Raw genomic sequence first — 8,773 nt, 5'->3', positions numbered from 1 at the left:
TCTGAAAAAAGCTCTGATACTCAAAACAATTGTGAATTTAATTGAATCATTTCAGTTTATTATATATCTCGCTCTTATTATTTTTCTATCATTCACTTTATTTTACACAGCATTACTATTACTTACCTTGACGATGAACCAACGATTGTGACTTGCAACGAGACAACGCAACAACGGATACGGACTCAGAAGAGGATGATATGCCAAAAGAGGTCGTTAGAGGAGTTGAGAATTTTGAAAATAGGCCTAAGTCTAACTTGGATGAAACTGAGGTCGTTAATCTGGGAGATGCAGAGAATGTCAAAGAAACGCGCATCAGTGTTCACCTGTCACTATTAGAAAAGAAAGAGTACACGGAGTTCCTAAAGGAATATGAAGACATATTCGCCTAGTCATATGATAATATGACTGGTCTCAGCACATCCATTGTAGCTCACAAACTTCCAACAGATCCAATATGCCCGCCGGTAAAGCAGAAGCTCAGGAAATTCAAACCCGACATGAGTTTGAAAATCAAAGAAGAGGTTACCAAGCAAGTCAAAGCCAAGGTTCTCAGGGTAGTAGCGTATCCGACATGGTTAGCCAACATCGTGCCAGTACCAAAAAAGGATGGGAAAGTTAGAGTTTGTGTTGACTACCGGGATCTTAATCAGGCTAGTCCCAAAGACGACTTCCCCTTGCCCAACATACACATTCTTATCGACAACTGCGCCAAGCACGAGTTGCAGTCTTTTGTTGATTGTTTCGCTGGGTATCATCAGATATGGATGGATGAGGAAGATGCAGAGAAAACGGCTTTCATCACGCCGTGGGGAATGTACTGTTACAAAATGATGCCATTCGTTTTGAAGAACGCTGGTGGCACCTACATGAGAGCCATGACTACCATCTTTCATGACATGATACACAAAGAGATCGAGGTATATATGGATGATGTCATCATCAAATCCAAGAAAGCCAGGGATCATATGGAAGATCTAAGAAAGTTCTTCAACAGACTGAGGAGGTACAATCTGAAACTGAATCCCGCCAAGTGTGCATTCGGGGTTCCTGCTGGAAAATTATTGGGCTTCATCGTGAGTCGTCGAGGAATAGAATTGGATCCATCAAAGGTCAAAGCTATCCAAGAATTGCCACTGCCAAAGAACAAGAAGGACGTGATGAGTTTCCTGGGGAGACTCAACTATATCAGCCGGTTCATAGCTCAGTCCACAGTCATTTGTGAACCTATCTTCAAAATGTTGAAAAAGGATGCTGCTACCAAGTGGACTGATGATTGTCAGAAAGCTTTTGACAGAATTAAGGAATACCTGTCAATGCCGCCGATCTTGGTTCCGCCTGAGCTAGGAAGGCCCCTATTGCTTTACCTTGCGGTATTGGATGGAGCATTCGGTTGTGTTCTGGGACAACATGATGAAACAGAGAGAAAGGAGCAAGCCATCTGCTATCTCAGTAAGAAGTTCACACCGTACGAGGCCCGGTATTCTCTTTTAGAACGCACTTATTGTCCTCTGACTTGGGTCGCGCAGAAGTTGAGGCATTACTTTTGTGCTTAAACTACTTATCTCATATCCAGAATGGACCCTCTAAAGTATATCTTCCAGAAACCCATGCCCACTGGCAAGCTCGCCAAGTGGCAAATCCTGCTAAGTGAATTTGACATTGTTTACGTGACCCAAAAAGCAGTCAAAGGGCAAGCCTTGGCGGACCATCTCGCCAAGAATTCCGTAGACGGAGAATACGAGCCCTTAAAAATGTATTTTCCCGATGAAGAGGTATCTTTCATAGGAGAAGATATTGCAGAATCCTATGATGGTTGGAGGCTGTTTTTCGACGGAGCTGCAAATTTCAAAGGACTTGGCATAGGAGCAGTCCTAGTATCAGAAACCGGCCAGCACTACCTGGTATCCGCCAAGCTCAGGTTCCCTTGCACCAATAATATGGCTGAATATGAAGCCTGCATCTTGGGGCTCAAAATGGCCATTGACATGAACATTCAGGAGTTGCTAGTGATCGGGGATTCAGACTTGCTCATACATCAGGTTCGAGGCGGGTGGGCAACCAAGAACTCTAAGATACTTCCTATACAAGAGTTGAGGAAAAGGTTCAAAAAGACATAATTTCAGCACGTCTCCAGAGTCCAGAACGAGTTTGCTGATGCATTAGCTCCTTTATCGTCCATGATCCAGCATCCAGATACAAATTTTGTTGATCCCATCCCAGTAAAGATTCATAATCAGCCAGCTTATTGTGCCCACGTTGAGGAAGAAGCGGATGGAAAACCATGGTTCCACGACATCAAGGAGTACTTGACAACAGGGGAATATCCAGGACTTGCCAACGCTACTCAGAAGCGCGCACTTCGTAGGCTATCCAGCAACTTCTTTCACAGTGGAGGAATCCTGTACAGGAGGACTCCCGATTTGGGTTTACTAAGGTGTGTCGAATCAAAAAAAACATCCAGGCTATTGGACGAAGTGCATGCAGGAACCTGCGGGGCGCACATGAATGGTTTTGTCTTAGCGAAAAAGATACTCCGAGCAGGATATTTTTGGATGACTATTGAAACAGACTGTATCCAGTATGTTTGCAAATGCCATCGCTATCAGATACATGCAAATATGATAAAGGAGCCTCCAATCGAGCTTACTGCAACAAGCTCACCGTGGCCATTCGCCGCTTGGGGAATGGATGTTATCGGACCTATCGAGCCTGCCGCATCAAATGGGCACAGGTTCATCTTAGTGGCAATTGATTATTTTACCAAATGGATCGAAGTAGCATAATACAAGGCGGTCACTAAGAAGGTTATGGCGGGTTTCATGTGCGACCGCATTGTTTGTCGGTTTGGAGTTTCGGAATCAATCATCACCGATAATGGTTCCAATCTCAACAACGACTTGATGAAAGCGATGTGTGAAATTTTCAAGATCAAACACAAGAACTCTACAGCCTACAGGCCTTAGATGAATGGAGTTGTGGAAGCAGCCAACAAGAATATCAAGAAGATACTAAGGAAGATGGTCGAAAGGCAAAAACAATGGCATGAGAAGTTATCATTCGCCTTATTGGGATACCGCACTACAGTCCGCACATCAACCGGAGCAACTCCCTACATGCTGGTTTATGGTACAGAGGCGGTCATCCCCACCGAGGTAGAAATCCCCTCCTTAAGGATCATACAAGAAGTGGAGTTGGATGATGCAGAATGGGTAAGAGGTCACTACGAGCAGTTAGCCCTTATAGATGGGAAAAGGATGAATGCGGTTTGCCACGGTCACTTATATCAGAACAGAATGTCCAGAGCCTTCAACAAAAGGGTTAAGCCAAGAAAGTTTACACCGGGGCAGCTAGTGTTGAAGAAAATATTCCCACATCAAGATGAAGCCAAGGGGAAGTTCTCTCCCAATTGGCCGGGTTCGTACATGGTTCACCGGGTTCTAACTGGAGGAGCCCTTATTCTTGCAGAGATGGATGGAGAAGTCTGGCCGAAACCAATCAATTCAGATGCAGTGAAACGATATTATGTGTAACCGCTTATGATTCCCTTAATGATGTAATTTGAACTACGCCTGACCTGATTCCCGTTTAAGAGGGGATATGTAGGCAGCCCTATGGGTTCGGTCATAATTTAATATAAATCCCATTTTTCCCCACTATTGGATCTGGGGCAGAATTTTGAGGAGGACCCTCAAAATTCCGAAGATGATTTTTTTAGTCATTCAGCACAGCCGTTAGAAATGTCCGCTTAGCAAACTGGGGCAGAATTTTGAGGAGGACCCTCAAAATTCCGGAGTGAAAGAGGTTGCAATGACTTGAACCACGTCGCAGTCATTGGTTCATCTAAAGAAAACTATTTTTGATTATATATTTGCTAAAGCATGCATAACTATTATCCGAATTGTTGTTGTTTAGCGACGCTACCCCAATGACACACAACGTCAAGAGCCCGGGGAAGACGAACTAACCTTTCCCCTCACAGAACTCACAATTTTCTTTGGATGCAGGCACTCGACTTGCAATATCATCAGGTATATTTATGTACACATACTTTCCAAAGAATGCAACTTCTCAGAATCATCACTTGCCCGCAATTGCTATCCGTACACAATCTCCCTAGCAGTCATATTGTCGTAATCGGCTATCAGCTAAGAGATTTTACTACTAATCATCCTTTTACATTCTTGCACTGCATGAGGCTACCTTTCTGCTTTCCGAGGTTAAGCTCTACCTCCCTCTACATTTCTTGCATTGCATAAGGCTACCTTTCTGCATTTCGAGACCAAGCTCTGTCTCCATCTGCATTTTGCATAAGGCTACCTTTCTGCCTTTCGAGACTAAGCTTTGTCTCCATCTGCATTTTGCATAGGGCTACCTTTCTGCCTTCCGAGGTTAAGCTCTACCTCCATCTGCATTTCCTGCGTTGCATAAGGTTACCTTTTTGCCTTTCGAGACTAAGCTTTGTCTCCATCTGCATTTTGCATAAGGCTACCCTTTCTGCCTTTCGAGACCAAGCTTTATCTCCATCTGCATTTCTCTGCATTGCATAAGGCTACCTTTCTGCCTTCTGAGACTAAGCTCTGTCTCCATCTGCATTTCCTGCACTGCATAAGGCTACTTTTCTGCCTTCCGAGGTTAAGCTCTACCTCCATCATCATCTGCATAAGGCTACTTTTCTGCCTTTCGAGACTAAGCTCTGTCTCCATCTGCATTTTGCATAAGGCTACCTTTATGCCTTCCGAGGTTAAGCTCTACCTCCATCTGCATTTCATGCATTGCACAAGGCTACCTTTCTGCCTTCCGAGACTAAGCTCTGTCTCCATCCTGCATGGCTGAAATATCGCCACTTTATTTTCTTGCATCGGTTGAAAGATCGCCATCTTATCTCTCTCGCATGGCTGAAATATCGCCACCTTTTACGCCTCGCATCGGCTGAAATATCGCCAAACCCTACATTTCATGGGCTGAAAGATCGCCACCTTCTGCATTTCATGGGCTGAAAGATCGCAAAATTGTCCAAAGGCGTCATTGTTCGGAGGTACCATTTGCAAAGCTCGAGAACGCCATGCCATGGCCTGAGGACCCCTATTTTACCTTTTGCATATCATTATTCAAAGGCATCATGGTTCAGAGGCATCATTCTCATAGCCCGAGAACATCATTTCATAGCATGCGAATCCTTTATTATACACTTCATAGCCCAGGATGTCATGATCTGAGGACGTCATCCTAACCGTCCAAAGACAACATTCATGGTCCGATGGGAACTTGCATCACGTTTAAATTTATGCACAATGTATGTTGGTATTATTCATTTGCAGGTACACCGGCTATCAACAGCCGCCTCAGCAGGAGCGATCCCGCTCCAGTTCCCGCAGCCTATTAGACTTCAACCACTTTTCTCAACCAAACATCATGTCCGTTCTTTTCAAAATCTCCATCGGCATATCCCGTCAATAGATCCTGAACTACACGTGGCCTGATTCCTGTAAGACCAAGGATATGTAGCAGCTCAAGAACCAGAGCTCGGGCAAAAAATACTTTTCAAATAGTTTCTTTTCGGGCAAAATTGACCATCGTATCTTTACCCGACAACTCTTTCATCCTTCGCGGGTAAAGAGGGGCAGCTGTTGATACCCAATTTTTTCCCAAGTATTTTTTACACTCAAAATACTTTCAAAGTAACATATATGTGCATACATAAGCATGCCCAAATATTTTGGTATTTTTCCCAAATTTCTAAAAAATTTCAAAACCAATTTATTGTCTATTTTAGCAGTGCAAAATTCAATAATTATTCCCAAAATTATCATTTTGGTGAATTATTTATTTATTTCTCATATTTACACCAAAATATAATTAAGGTAATTTTTGCATACTTTTACAAATCTATTTGATATTTTTAAACTAAATTGCATAAAATTGCAATTATAGCCTATATTACGAGTAATAGCGTTTTGCAAGCATAAAATCATTTCTAGTATTTTCAAATTAATGTTTATATATTATTAATTAGCTCAGTGCTTTTAGTTTGTTTTAAAAAAATCATTTTACTATTTTTTATAAATAAAAAGGGAAAACTGGCTATTTGACATTTAGCCTCATCTCATTGCAATTATAGCCCATTAAGATTTCAATTTTAGCCCTCAATTTACCCAGCCCTAACCCCAATTGGACCGACCTATATTTTCAACCCGGCCTAGCTCCGATTTAATCTGGCCCATTGATCAAATGAGATCAACGGCCCAGATTTGCTTGCCTTAATTAAATCCAATTACCACCCCCCCTAGACCCTTCATTTCCACGAGATTCTCTATCTCTCTCTATTGTCTCTCACTCTGCCTTCTCTCTAGAACCTTCTGGTTCTCTATTCTTCTCCGATGAATTCACCGTCTCTCCAACCACCTCCAACCTCACCTCTCTCGACCACCAGTCGCCGTGAAACCTTGTCTTGTTGATTCCCTCTATCTTCGAGACCTCAGAAGCCTCCACCATACAAGATGGTCACCGGAATCTTTGCCTGATTTGTCTCCGGCCTTTTCCCACTGGGTTTTGGTCCGATGGTGCTACGAATACCATTATTGACGAGTTTCACAACCAGGTTTCTTACCTCTCACTGGTTTTACGTAACCCTAATTTCTACCTAGACCTCTTAAATCTCTGCCTTTTTAACAATTTTTAACTTACTCTTTTGTGTTTTACACTACTCTCTACTCGATCTTTACGATTGTTCAAGTTTTAAACGTTTTCGTTTCCATTTTCAAACTAGGGTTTCTGAACCCCTTTTCGAAATCACTTTATCTTTCTGATTTTGAGTACTATATGTTTGTGTTTGTATTATTTGCTGGTTTGTGTGATCTTCTGGGTTGTTCTCCGAGTTCTATGCTTTAATTTTTGTTGTTAGGGTTCCAACCTTCTACTGTTTCTGTGGTTTCTTGCTTAGGGTTATCTGATTTTCATGCCTATTGTGTTTTATAGGTCTAATTGTTCATCGTTTACCAAATATTCTACTGATTTTGTGCATCTCTTCGAATCCCTGATTGGTATATGTTTTCATTAGAAGTTTTACACTGATTTTTTGAATCACTTACTTATTCGTGAAATGCTCTCCTTACTTAGTACTGATTCCCTGTGACTTTCAATTTCATCCGTGATTCTCTGAACTAATTTGTATGCACAATATGTTGTCCTTATACTTTCCTTACTTGAAATATTCTGTATTCAGTCCTTATCACATGCATCATACTCTTACTACTCCTATTATGGAAATACCAGTCTTGCAAATAATAATTTCCTTATTTGATACAATTTGTACCCGTTTGAGCTATGACTCCCTAATTGAAGGGATTCCGAGGCTTTAATTTATTCAAATAGGCATTATTTCCATAACTATGATCAGTCTATACGTGTTACCTTATTTTTCCACTTGTTTTCAAAAACTATAAATAGTCTACCCTCTCTTTGGCATAAGAGGACATTCAGTGTTCTGAACTCTCTCTTACACACATAAGCATACTCACTGTTCTCTCTTGTTTCTCTACACATCCTCTCTCACTTCCCCCGTTGACTACTGATTACTCAATCGGCTGAAAGCCAAGACTGAGTGATTTTGGGACTGCTCTACTATACTACTGCTCTACTTCTCTGCACACTACTGCTCTATATTATCTCATCCTCGACTGGTATGCCCTCTATTTGATTTACAACTTCCAAAACAATATGTTTTTATACATACTGCACTTTATCTTATTTCTTTCATGCTTCTACTTATGGTTCTGCTGTCTTCATTGCAATTAGCATGCTTTTTTTGCTAATTCATTGATATGATCATCTTTCCTGTAGTTCAGTCTGTCTATGTTTCCTTTACTTGTTAATACATTTCTTCCTTACCCCCTAACCCCTATACGTTATCAGTCTGTATTCATAACCTTTCCTAGCTATTAAATAATCCTGAATCTCTTTGGGAGGGAGTATGACTGTTGAAGGCTGAAGTGTTTTCTCTGATGTCTATGCTCTTACATGTGAACTACTTGTCCCCACTTCCTTTTTCCCTATTTGTGTTTACTTCCCTGAACTATATGTGGTATTTAGGCTCTGAGATTGTCAAAATTGTCACATTGTTTTCTTTCAAATCTGGTTCTACATGGATCATTTTTTTAAATTGTTTTTCAACTCAATTTATTTAAAAACTATGTCACGCACTCTCACTAATCCTAGAGTTTAGGTTCTACCTACTTCGTGTAAGTATTGCCTTGGGTACCCTTGAGTACTCATTGAACTTTGATGCACAAGGCTGGTAATCCCACACTACACTTGTTCAACATTTTGGTAGTGTTTGGGTGTTGGTATTGGCCAAGGATCTCAATGGGCCCTTAGGGAGCTTTGTCGCACCCAAACCATGGCAAAGGTTGTGAAACTCGAAAGAAGTGAGGTTGGAAGGTTGGGGCTGGTTAAAGGCTTCCTATAGAGTAACTTCTTATTTTTCTTTACTTATGTGATTCAGCTATCATGGTTTGTAATAACTTGTAAACAACTCATTGGGGCTATAGTGAAGTTGGGTGGGATTATGCATGCTTAGTTTAAGTAATGGGTAGAAAACATGTCTATAGGGCTTTACTTACCTATTTGTGCAATAGAAACCATGTATAGGACATGCATCTTACATATAGAAATCCTGCTCTAGGCTCTTTACTTTCATATTGTTATTATACTCATTTTATAATCACGATTAGTAACCAACAAACAACTGTTATAAAAAATAATTACTACTGTA

This window comes from Nicotiana tabacum, chromosome 7 (assembly GCF_000715075.1).
Source record: "Nicotiana tabacum cultivar K326 chromosome 7, ASM71507v2, whole genome shotgun sequence".
In the NCBI taxonomy this organism is placed as follows: domain Eukaryota; kingdom Viridiplantae; phylum Streptophyta; class Magnoliopsida; order Solanales; family Solanaceae; genus Nicotiana; species Nicotiana tabacum.
This window is presented reverse-complemented; position numbering follows the sequence as displayed.